Source organism: Marmota marmota, unplaced genomic scaffold (genome assembly GCF_001458135.2).
Source record: "Marmota marmota marmota unplaced genomic scaffold, marMar, whole genome shotgun sequence".
Taxonomy (NCBI): Eukaryota; Metazoa; Chordata; class Mammalia; order Rodentia; family Sciuridae; genus Marmota; species Marmota marmota.
In genome coordinates, this window is record NW_025999880.1 from 5,091,702 (window position 1) to 5,104,360 (window position 12,659).

The 12,659-nt window shown below is 42.0% G+C and overlaps 1 long non-coding RNA gene across 1 annotated transcript; it reads left to right on the forward strand.

Annotated features, from left to right (window-relative positions):
* The first annotated feature begins 338 nt into the window (after positions 1-338).
* Positions 339-9,759, forward strand: LOC125612073. The gene is made up of 2 exons (XR_007342352.1): positions 339-607; positions 9,506-9,759. It is a non-coding gene; the product is annotated as an uncharacterized LOC125612073 (long non-coding RNA).
* The last annotated feature ends 2,900 nt before the right edge of the window (positions 9,760-12,659 follow it).

The window sequence follows — 12,659 nt, forward strand, 5'->3', positions numbered from 1 at the left end:
GTATCTGCAGCAGGATCCTATGACTGGTACCCCTTGATCACTGATGCTGGACTAGCCCCATACCCCTTTCACAGGCTAAAGAGGAATTGTTTTCTGTGACAGCAGGAGAGCATGGGCTGAGAAAATGAGCACCCCTGGTATCCCGATGAAGTTTTTGTCTGCAACTTACAAGCGATATGACTTCAGGCAAGTGGGCCTCAGTTTCCTTATCTATAATATGGGGATAGAAGTAAGATTACCGATCTTCCTTATGGATGTGGTGATACTTGAAAGGGATAAATAATTCATGATACTTGGCCGAGTTGCTGTGCTCTGGGCCCCGGGGTTGCTATCGTGGTGGGAAGTGGCTTGGCTCTGGCCCTTTCCCTCTCATTTCTGCACCATCTCACCCCCTGGGTCAGGCTCCTCCCCCACAGGGGCTCTTTTTCCCTTCCCTGTTGAAACTGACTCATGCGGAGGGGTCTGTCTGAACCGGTTCAATCTTAGTGTGAACATATGTGATCTCTCCTAGGAGAATGGTCTCAAACTTTTTAAACTGTGACTCAGAACAAAATATATTTTACATAGTGGCTGAGAAACACACGTTATCAGTAGATAAAACAGCAAGGTAAGTTTCATGAGATAATACTTACCCAAACCAAGTGGGATGGTTGCTTTTATTTTCCCAGTGTAATTTTATTTTATTTTATTTTAAATTTTTATTCTAATTTGTCATATATGACAGCAGAATGAATTACAATTCATATTATATAAGTAGAGCAAATTTTTTTCATCTCTCTGCATGTGTACAAAGTATGTTCATACCATTTTTGTCTTTTTCATACATGGACTTAGGGTAGTACCATCTTGTTCCACCATCTTTTTTTACCCCCTTGCTCCCTCCCTCCCCCTCCTTCCCCTTTGCCCTATCTACAGTTTGTCTAATCCTCTCATGCTCCCCCTCCCAACCCCACTATGAATCAGCCTCCTTATTTCAGAGAAAACATTCAGCATTTGGTTTTTGGGGATTGGCTAACTTCACTTAGCATTATCTACTCCAACTCCATCCATTTACCTGCAAATGCCATAATTTTATTCTCTTTTATTGCTGAGTAATATTCCATTTTGTATATATACCACATTTTCTTTATCCATTCATCTACTGAAGGGCATCTAGGTTGGTTCCACAGTTTAGCTATTGTGAATTGTGCTGCCATAACCATTGATGTGGCTGTGTCCCTGTAGTATGCTGTTTTTTAGATCCTTTGGGTATAGACCAAAGAGTGGGATAGTTGGGTCAAAAGGTGGTTCCTTTCCCAGTTTTCCAAGGAATCTCCATATTGCTTTCCATATCAGCTGCACCATTTTGCAGTCCTACCAGCAATGCATGAGTGTGCCTTTTCCCCCACATCCTTGCTAACACTTATTGCTTGTATTCTTTTTTTAAAAAAAAATGTTTTTTAGTTATAGGTGGACATAATGTATTTGTTTTACTTTATGTGGTGCTGAGGATCAAACCCAGTGCCTCACTCATGCTAAGCGAGTGCTCTACCTCTGGAGCCACAACCCCAGCCCAGTTGTTGTTTGTATGTTTAATAGCTGCCATTCTGACTGGAGTGAGAAGAAATCAAAACTACTGGTTTGATTTGCATTTCTCCAATTGCTAGAGATGTTGAACATTTTTTTATATATTTGTTGACTGATTGTATATCACTTTCTGAGAAGTCTCTGAACAGAAGTCTCTGCCCATTTATTGACTGGGTTATTGTTTTTTTTGAAATTTAGCTTTTTGAGTTCTTTATATATCCTAGGGATTAGTGCTCTATCTGATGTGTGAGTGGTTAAAATTTGCTCCCAAGCTGTAGGCTCTCTATTCACCTCACATATTTTTTTTTAATATTTATTTTTTAGGTGTAGATGGACACAACACAATGCCTTAATTTCCATGTGGTACTGAGGATAGAACCTGGGTCCCGCCCGTGCTAGGCGAGCGCTCTACCGCTGAGCCACAATCCCAGCGCCCCCCACCCCAGATTGTTTCTTTTGTCGAGAAGATGCTTTTTAGTTTGAATCCATCCCATTTATTAATTCTTGATTTTAATTCTTGTTCTATAGGAGTCTTATTAAGGAAGTAGGGGCCTAATCTGATATGATGGAGATTTGGGCCTATTTTTTCTTCTATTAGACACAGGGTCTCTGGTTTAATTCCTAGGTCCTTGATCCACTGTGAGTTTTGTGCATAGTAAGAGATAGATAGATAGATAGATAGATAGATAGAAAGATCAATCTGTATAATGCTTTTGGTAGTATGGTCATTTTGACAATATTAATTCTGCCTATCTAGGAACCAGGGAGATCTTTCAATCTTCTAAGGTCTTCTTAATTTCTTTCTTTGTTTTTAAATATTTTTTTTTGGTTGTAGATATAAACAATATCTTTATTTATTTATTTTTACATGGTTCTGAGGATCAAATCCAGGGCCTCACACATGAGAGGTAGACGCTCTACCACTGAGCCCCAGCCCCATTAATTTCTTTCTTTAGTGTTCTGTAGTTTTTGTTATAGAGGTCTTTCACCTCTTTTGTTAGGTTGATTCCTAAGTGGGATGCTTGCTTGCTTTTTTTTTTTTTTTTGTACTGGGGATCGAACCCAGGAGAGCTTTACTGTTACTGGAAGCTCGGTCCTTGTCCCTGATGCCACTCCAATAAAGAGGACAGTTTTTTTGTTTTTTCATTTTTTCATTTTTATTTATTTTTATTATTGGTTGTTCAAAACATTACATAATTCTTGACATATCATATTTCATACATTTGATTCAAGAGGGTTATGAACTCCCATTTTTACCCCGTATACAGATTGCAGAATCACATCGGTTACACATCCACTGTTTTACATATTGCCATACTAGTGTCTTTTGTATTCTGCTGCCTTTCCTATTCTCTACTATCCCCACTCCCCTCCCCTCCGCTCCCATCTTCTCTCTCTACCCCATCTACTGTAATTCATTTCTCCCCCTTGTTTTTTTTTCCTTTCCCCTCACTTCCTCTTATATATAATTTTGTATAACAATGAGGGTCTCCTTCCATTTCCATGCAATTTCCCTTCTCTCTCCCTTTCCTTCCCACCTCTCGTCCCTGTTTAATGTTAATCTTCTTCTCATGCTCTTAAGAGGACACAGTTTTGAGAAAAGGAAAAAGAAGGTTTATTTCTTTACTAGCAAAGGAGAAGCATAAGGGTCTCCTGTCCCAGAGACTGGGATTATGCCCATCTAGGGGAGCAAGGGGCTTCTAAAGAGGTGGTTCCAAGGCTGCGTTCCATGGGCTTTCTGTTGAGTTGTAATCACTTGTTAATTTTCGAGACAGTAATTTAAAAATAAGTGGCAGCGGCAGAGCAGCAAGAGTTATATTTAAAACAAAAAGTGGACCATTGTTACAAAGCCACTGAGCTACATCCCAGTCCTTTTAATTAATTAATTTACTTTTTATTTTGAAAAGGGCCTGGCTAATTAGCTGAGGCTGGCTTCGAAATTGCAGTCCTCCTGCCTCAGCCTCTCAGTTGCTGGGATTACAGGCGTGTGCCCTGACACCCAAGTGGGATGCATTCTGATCTGTTCTGTCCTCTTCCCTTTCCTTTTCTATCATATAGTCTTCTATTTATATCATATAATATATATATATATATATATATATATATATGTAAACTACAGAACATAATAGTCAATATGCAATATGTATTATTTATATACATGTTTTATTCTACTTATGTTATATTTTATATAGAATAGTTTTGATAATTTGCCAAAGATCAGGATCCATTAAACTGAATTAATGGCCCAACCAGGGTTAAGATATCCAGTGTGGAAAAAAAGTGTCCCAGGAGGAAAAGGCCCTCATCTCTCATTATGGATCAGAAGTCTCTGTTCTTTGTTAAAGGGATTCTTAAGTAGTTAATGGGAAAGAGAATTCCGAAAAGCTGGAAGCTTTTCTTAAAAGCCACAGAGATTTAATGGTGGAAATAATCTGAGTCTCTATTCGTGATAAGGGTGAGATTTTGTTTGTTTGTTTATTTTGGTACTGGAGATTAAACCAAGTAGCACTTTGCCATGGAGCCACATCTTTGGCCTTTTTTATTTTGAGACAGGGTTTGGCTAAGTTGCTGAGGGTCTTGCTAAACTGCTGAGACTGGCTTTTAACTCATGATCTTCCTGCCTTAGCCTTCCAAGATGCTGGGACTACAGGCATTTTTCCACCAGGCCCAGGGATGGTGAGTTTTTCTATGAGTTTTTGGGATCTTCAGAATCAAACTATTCCCAGAAAAACAGGAGGTCACCCATCCTTTGCTGCTACACCAACCTGCAGGGTGACTTTTCCTTAGCTTGGGTTCCAACAAATCTCACAAATGCCACGATACCTAGACACCAAGGAAGCTCAAGATTTATGTAGACTCAGCCAGACAGGAAATGCTTTGAGCTAGGCTTATGCCTATGGTTTTTTTCCATAAAAGAATCAGGGCATGTGGCCTCATATGTACTTATAAGGACAATAGGATAAAATATTTAAAACTGGAACTGTCCTGGAAAGTCCCCAACTTGGGATCACATGGTTACCATGAGAAATGGAGAATTTAATGCCAAGAGAGTCAGAAGGAGGGAAAAGTTCTTCTCTCAAGACCCAGGTCTTGCCCTCTGATAAATGGGAAGGAAGCTTGTATTTCCAGAACATTCTGGAGTATTTGAATCTCCTCCAAATACCTTTGAGGATGTTCAGTTATTAAATAGTTTAATGAATCTGTAGGAGGATTGGATTCTGATTGGTAAGAGGAGAAGTAAAGGATAAAAGAAAATGAGAAACTTCAGAAGTGTTTCCTAATTTTGCTTACAGCTTCTTAAGTTCCCAGCGTCTTGATCCTTAGTCCTGATCCCCCCCCCACTCTCTACCATATCCCCACAGTCCCCTCAGCCAATGCTGCCATTAACAACCTGACTATGGCCAAACGTAGCTGTTGTTATTAAAGAACGAAGAGAGGCTGGGCACAGTGGCTCACACCTGTAATCCCAAGGGCTCAGTAGGCTGAGGCAAGAGGATCTCGAGTTGAAAGCCAGCCTCAGCAACTTAGTGAGGCCCTAAGTAACTTAGTGAGAGCCTGTCTCTAAATAAAATACAAAACAGGGCTTGGGATGTGGTTCAGTGGTCAAATGCCCCAGTTCAATCCCCGTACCCCCCACAAAATAAAAAAAAAGAATGAAGAAAGACTGCACTGGGATAAAATTACACAATTGGCTCTTTTCTTCATGGATTGGTTCAATGTAGGAGAGTGACATAATAATCTCCTTGTCATTTGGGACCTCAAATGCTGGGGCTCCTCACTTCTACATTTAGATTCACGTTTTTGGAGCTCAAATAGGAAAATAGTTTTGTGAAAGGGTCCATGGACACTCTTCTCCAATATTCTTATCTCACAACTTCTCCTTCCAGCCTGTATTTGTCAGCTTTTGTTGCTATAACAAACTACTGGAGGCTGTGCACTGTATAAAGAGAAGAGATTTTTTTTTAGCTCATAGTCTGGAGGTTTATAGGTATGGTGCCAGCATCAGCTTGGCTATGGTGAAGGTCTAATGAATGTTAGCTTCATGGAAGACAGCATGATGGTAGGAGCACTTGTAAGAGGGAGAGGTCATGGAGCAGAACAGGAAGCCAGAGAGAGACTGAAGTTCCACAAAATTACTTCATTTCTTCTGAGGGAACACCCTAAATGACTTAATGATCTCTCACTGATATCCGATAAAGGTCCCACCACCTTTTAACATCACTACACTGGGACCAGTCTTCCAACATATGAACCTCTGGGGAACAAACCACATCCAGGCCATAGTACAGTCCTAGCTTCATACACTGCTTTGGTCTACACTCCCTAGTAACATGCATAGCCAATGGGGAATGGTCATCTCCAGGCCTGAGCCTTTGGTGAGTTCCTCAGAGTGGTTGAAGTGGCACCACAGAAAAGATGTTGGCTCCAACAAACACTCAACAGTCTACTCTGGGCCCCAGGTGTGGAAGCCAGGTGAGACCAAGAAGCACCTCCTTGGAGACACTTCTGTGAGACCTTCTTCTCCACAGTTCAAGGGAGAAGAAGGGGGAGGGGTAGAGGGAGTCACCTCTCACGATCTTTCAATCCCCATTGCTGTCAAACCAGTTCAGACCAGCTCCAGCAGCCCCCAACCTCCAAGCCAAAAATACAATGCAAAATCCCCTTAATCATTTGCCTGATTGCTTTGCTCCAAGCTCAGACCCTTCCCACTGTCTTTCTTAGCCCTGCACCTTCTGGAAGCTGTGCCTTTAATTAAAACCCCTGGCTGCTGCTGCTCTCTGCCATCTGCCTCTTTTGCCCACTTGTTTCCTATGTCTGTGTTTCTGGGACTCTAATTATCATTAAATTATAGGGTAATACTAATAGGGGGGTAAGAACCCAGTTAATGGCTCACTGTTCCACTAAGCAACAATTGTAGTAATCACCAAGCTAAAGGCTCCCGTGCATTAGCTAGAGGTTGCTGGGGTTTCCTGGCCTACGCTTTCTCCACACCCCTGTCTCAGCAACTGAGTACCGTTCACAGGGAAAACTGAAACCCCAGAGGCAAGTGACATGGTTGAAAGACTATGGGGGAAAGCAAGGAAATTTGAGTCACAGTGAAAGTCGAGGCAAAGGAAATTAAGTTCAATGTTTCAAAGATTTCTTGTATAATGAAGCTAAGTAATGACAAATTATTATTAAAGGATTTGGGGCTTGACTTTTCAGAAATAAGATGAGGCTGGGAGTATTGGAGTATTCACTCAGTTTTACCAGAGTCATTGGATGGAGTGCACACGTGAGCTAAACATGCAGCTCTGCAGAGCAAATCAATGCCCACAGATATGCCAAACAGACGCGTGCCAACAGCGTTGCAATTCTACTCAATGCATTGTGCTGACCTGGAATAGAAGAAAACCAGGATGAGTTCCTCACTGCAAGGTGACCACAGTCTGAGAAGGGAGACCAAATAGAATCTAAGTATAAGATAGACTGACACTTTGATCCACTTCTCAATGTAGGAAGCATTTCACAAGATCTCATCTTTATGCACGCCTGCATTCTTTATGCAGCTCAGGAGGCTGCATTCTTTATGCAGCTCTGGCAGGAGGATCATGAGTTCAAACCAGCCTCAGCAACTTAGTGAGGTACTTAGCAACCCAGAGAGACCCTGTCTCTAAATAAAATACAAAAAAGGACTGGGGATGTGACTCAGTGGTTGAGTGAGTGCCCCTGAAGTCAATCACAGGTTAAAAAACAAACAAACAAACTTATCTTTAAGGAACATAGAGATTATTATTCTAATTCTACAGATGTGGAAACCAAGGCTCAAAAGGGTTTAAGTGACATATTTAATGTCACATATGGCCCAAATTTCTGAATTCCTTTGACTCTTGCCTCTTCCTGCAAGAAGTCCCCAGCAATGTTTCAATCTGCTCTTGAAGAAGTTCTTCCTTGCCACCGCTCCACCATCTCACAGCAGCCCCTGGGCATGCCAGGAAACAGAAAGGAAGCCCTAATGGGGCTAGAGTACCATTCAGGGATGCCCGAGGCCTTATAGAGTTTGGTTGAAACAAGTCTCTTTCTAATTAGACCTCCCTCTCCTAGAACTCACACTTGGATTGGTGAAGGCCTGGTCTGAGAAATAAACTCAAATGGTAGATAATTCTTATGTTTGAAAAATAGAAATAAATGTTCCTGTGAATACTCAAGATTCGGATAATAGGAGTGCTTTAATTCAAGTTGTATCATAAATCAAATGTAATAAGATGTTAAAATAGATATTTTAGCTGAATCCCAACTAGATATTTAGCTGAATCCCAACTAGAAGTGCTAGACCAGGATTTTCAAAGCGGCCAAGAATATATATGGTACAAAAAAAAAAGTCAAGCGAACATTTTGGATGAGAATTTCTTTGGAGAGAGTTGTGCTGTGAGTCCCACCCCATCCCTAGCTCAATCTGAAGTGTCAAGCCTGAGAAACAGAAATGGTAAGAGGTACAGCAGAATAGAAGATTACACAGGGGAACTGTCCTCACAGAGTTGTTGGGGGTAAATGTGGAAGCTGTGGATGACAGGTAAGGTTGACCTGGGATGACCAGAGATTTTCATCCAAGAGGGTAGCCTGGAAGGTCAAAGAAATTTCAGCCAATGTTATGCTTGCATTCGGGATCCCCAAAAGACCACCAGAGACCAAGATCGATGTAAGCAGCAAAGAAGAGCAAGCTCGGTCCTCCGCGCAAACCCAGCAACTGGTGATGCTGAGAGGCCCCGAGCCCAGGGTTTGCAGCAGTTTTATACACTCTTTGGGGAAGGCAGGGACTTCACATACATCATAGCTCTTTTAGCAAATCATCACATACTGCCGGAAAATCATAAAACAACTCTAAAATATGATTCTCACATTCACTGGAGGGAACAAGTTGGGTGGGGTGATTGGTTAGTACAAGAGGGGGATTCATTTGAACTGATTGGTTTAAGCCACAAGGGGAGTACTTGCTGAACTACATGGTTTCCCAACGTGTTATCAACCATGGTTTCCACCATAAACTACTGGGAGGGTCATCTGGCATTCCAGGTATTTTCCCTGTCTCATGCTGATTGGGGGTTGCTAGGGGGTTGCTATGGGTCCTCACCTAACCTGACTGAGTCAGGGACACCTGGCTCTGCAGATCTCTCCTATTATTTGTAGATAAACAACTCAGCAGGGTGGGGATGTGCCTAGGAGTGCTCGGTGAGTCTTTCCAAGGACAAGGGTCACACCCCCTTCCTTGGACAGGCTTTGCTCTGAGGTAGAGGCTGGTTTTTCACCAAGAGAAGCTGGAGGTGTGACTAGATTCCTAGGGAGAAGGAAGGAGAAAGAGTTTTGCTGGAGGAAAATCTCCTGAGCTAAGAGGTCCCAGAAATAGGGGGTATGTGTGGTTATGTGTGCACAAAGCACCAACAAGATGTCAACAATAAACACCTGCCAAGTCCAGGGAACATCGACGCCAAATCCCCATAACAGACCCAGCAAGAGGAAATTTACCTACTTCTTCCTTTTCCAGCGCTTCAAGGATAAGAAATCACAGTTCACAAATGTGGGAGAGCAGAGACAGAAGGGTAACCTCTTCTAGGTGTCCAGCCTGAGCCAAAGGAGAGGGGGAGAAGCCTCAATTTTATGTCATTTGGAGTTTTATTGATCATATGTAAACATCTTAATCACTGAGTTGAGACTATTCAGACTTAAAGCAACTAAGAAAGAGCTAGAAATTTGTGGGGTTCAGCGGTATAGTTGGATAGGAGGAATAACCTAATATACAATAGCACTGTTGAATGACCATGTTTGATGGGAATTCATTGAATATCTCAAAATAGTAGAGTAGTAGAGAGTGATTTGCATATGTATCTGGGTACTGGGGATTGAATCCAAGGGTTACCACTGAGCTCTGTCTTAGCCCTTTTTTTTTTCTTTTTTGAGACAGGTTTCCAGTAAGTTGCTGAGACTGACCTTGAATTTGTGATCCTCCTGCCTTGGTCTCTTGTATGATACCACACCTGCCTTCGGTGTTTCAATGTTCCCAACACAAAGAAATGACAAATGTCTGAGGTGACAGATATGCTGATTTCCCTGATTTGATCATTACATGTTGTATACATGTATTAAAATGTCACAATGTCCCCCTTAAATAAGTATAATTACTATGTGTCAATAATAAAAATGTAGTTTTTAAAATGTCTTGGAGTCTGCTTCAATTTTTATCCAGGTATAAATGTGCCAGCCCACAACATGTTTTCTTCTTCCTCTTTGAGACAGGGTCTCACTAACTTCTTCAGGCTGGCCTCAAACTTGTGATTCTCCTGCCTTGCCTTCCAAGTAGTTGGAATTAAAGCCATGCGCCACCAGGCCCAGCCCCACCAAATTTGAAAGGTTAATGAAAGAGCAAACTTAATTTTTTTTAATAATATCATTCCATGCATTATGCTTGTTTAGTGTGACAGTTGTTTGAATAATTCATTAAAATTGCTTTATTAAGAAAACCATGCGTGCGACCCGGGTTCGATACTCAGCACCACATACAAAGATGTTATGTCCGCTGATAACTAAAAAATAAATATTAAAAAAAAATTTTCTCTCTCTCTCTCTCTTAAAAAAAAAAAAAAGAAAAGAAAAGAAAACCAGAAACAGTTAAGTCGTTCAAAAAATAGACCCCAGTCCTCAGATGGTGTTGGGCTATTGGGAGGAGATAAGCCAATGAGAGGCCTCCACTCTTGACGTCACCCACTTGAGGGAAGCAGCCTGTCAGGAGCAGGCCTAAGGGAATCGTTTCCCAAGGTCAGGTCTTTGTCACAGTCTGCAGCTGGTAGAACACCACCATCCTATTCTGAGGACGCCCAGATGTCCTGAGACTCAAGATTCTGCCAGCTTGCCTTGGATGGGAGAGAGAGAGAATTATGCAGCTGAGCTTTGGTGCAAAAGTAGCTATGAATGCACAGTCCGCTTCACTTGTCCATATAGGAGGAATTCTACCCGAGGCTGAGTGGGAGGGGTGTGGAGCAGTGGGTGCCCCTTGTCTCTTTGTTCACAATGTGCTATCAATAGGCTCTTTGTACATATGACTGCCTGGGGTAAGTGGACCCACTTCAGCTGAAGCATGCAGGTGGGAAAAGGAGGATGGAAATAGACCATGTGGAAATTACTCAAGGTAATTTAGAGGTCATGCCTTTGGAAGCCAGCCCAATGTGTTCATCAGACATGTCCCAGCAAGTCTGAATTCAAGCTGGGCATCAGGCTGAGACCTGCCCTTCCTGTTCTTTCCCCACTCTGCAATCTCCCAAGCACACATGCTTGTACACACACACACACACATGTACACACAAACTGCAGCTTTAGTAAATAAAACATAAAAAGGTCAAGAGTGGAGGCCAGCAATTCTGATACATTCCTTCCTACTGCAATAAAGTCCCTACTGGCCTCTCTGCCTCAAAATATCCCCCCTCAAAGCCAGCCTGCATAACACCACCAGATTAATATCCCCGAACCCTATTTTAACCTCGCCCCTTCCTCAAGTGTGAGTTCTGGATTCCCTGTTACCTCCAAGCTCTAACCCCAGCCCTGGGAGGGACTCAAGGCACATATGTTTTTTTTGTTTTTGTGTTTTTAAAGCTTTTTTTTTTTTTTTTTTAAAGAGAGAGGAGAGAGAGAATTTTTATTTTTTAGTTTTCGGTGGACACAACATCTTTGTTTGTATGTGGTGCTGAGGATCGAACCCGGGCCCCACGCATGCCAGGCAAGCGCGCTACCGCTTGAGCCACATCCCCAGCCCTCAAGGCACATATGTTTTTAACCTCCTCTGATGCTTCTCTGTCACACAACTGTTGCTCTGCAGTTACACTGCTCCACTTACTAGACCCAAAGATGCTTCACATTTTCCTCTTTATCTGTTTCCCTGCTTCACCCAACAGAGTTCCAGCAGCCTCAGCTACATAGAGCAGAGAGGCCTGGAGCTGCCTGGTTCTGCCATTCTTCAGAACTGTGACCTTCAGCCTTCAGGACGCAGCTTTACTTTTTTTTTTGTACTGGGGATTGAACCTAGGAGTGCTTTACCTCAGGGCTACATCTCTAGCCCTCCAACTTTTTAAATTTTTATTTTGAGACAGGGTCTGGCTAAGTTGCTGAGGCTGGCCTCAAACTTGCCATCTTCTTGCCTCAGCCTCCAGAGTTACTAGGATTACAGATATGTGCCATGGCACCTGGCTGGTAACTTTGATTTTTTCTTTTTCTTTTCTTTTTTTTTTTTTTGTAGTACCAGGAATTGAACCCAGGGATACTTAACCACTGAGTCACATCCCAGCCCTTTTTTATATTTGATTTTGAGACAGGCTCTCACTAAGTTGCTTGGGGCCTCACCAAGTTGCTGAGACTGGCTTCGAATTCACAATCCTCCTGCCTCAGCCTCCCAAACTGCTGGGATTACAGGTATGAACCACTGCACCTGGTGGTAACTGATCTTTAGGTATCCTTTCTTTTCTTCCCTCATAAAATTATTAAACTGTGGCTGGGGCTATAGCTCAGTGGAAGAGAGCCTGTCTTGCATGTGTGAGGCACTGGGTTGGATCCTCAGCACCACACAAAAATAAATAAAAATACTGTATCCATCTACAACTAGAAATTTTTTTCAATTATTAGACTGATTTTGAAACTTGATTCAAAAGTTTTATGATTCTCACATCAACACTGCTTTCAAGAAAAACTTTACCTTTTGGATAATTTCCAGGCCCAAATGAATTGAAGTACCATGACAGATCACTTTCTCTCTTCTGCCAGTCTTTAATTTCTCTTTTGGTCTCCCAAAGTAGATGAGCATCTCTATCAGTGAAGAAAATTTGATGTTTTGTTTTGATTTTAAAAATATTCTGCTGCCCAAAAAGTGGACATGAAAGGCCCTGGGTTCATTTGGGGTCACAAGGACAGGATCCTCAAGGAGAGGAAGTGCAAAAATGATTAGTTACAATATTTTCAAAACTCAAATTAGACTGAAATTTCACCACTCAGGAAAGGCTGGATGGGGGCTTTCACATTCCAAGAACCTTGCCAAGTGATGTTAAGATTGCTTGCTGACTTATTTTTGGTAACCG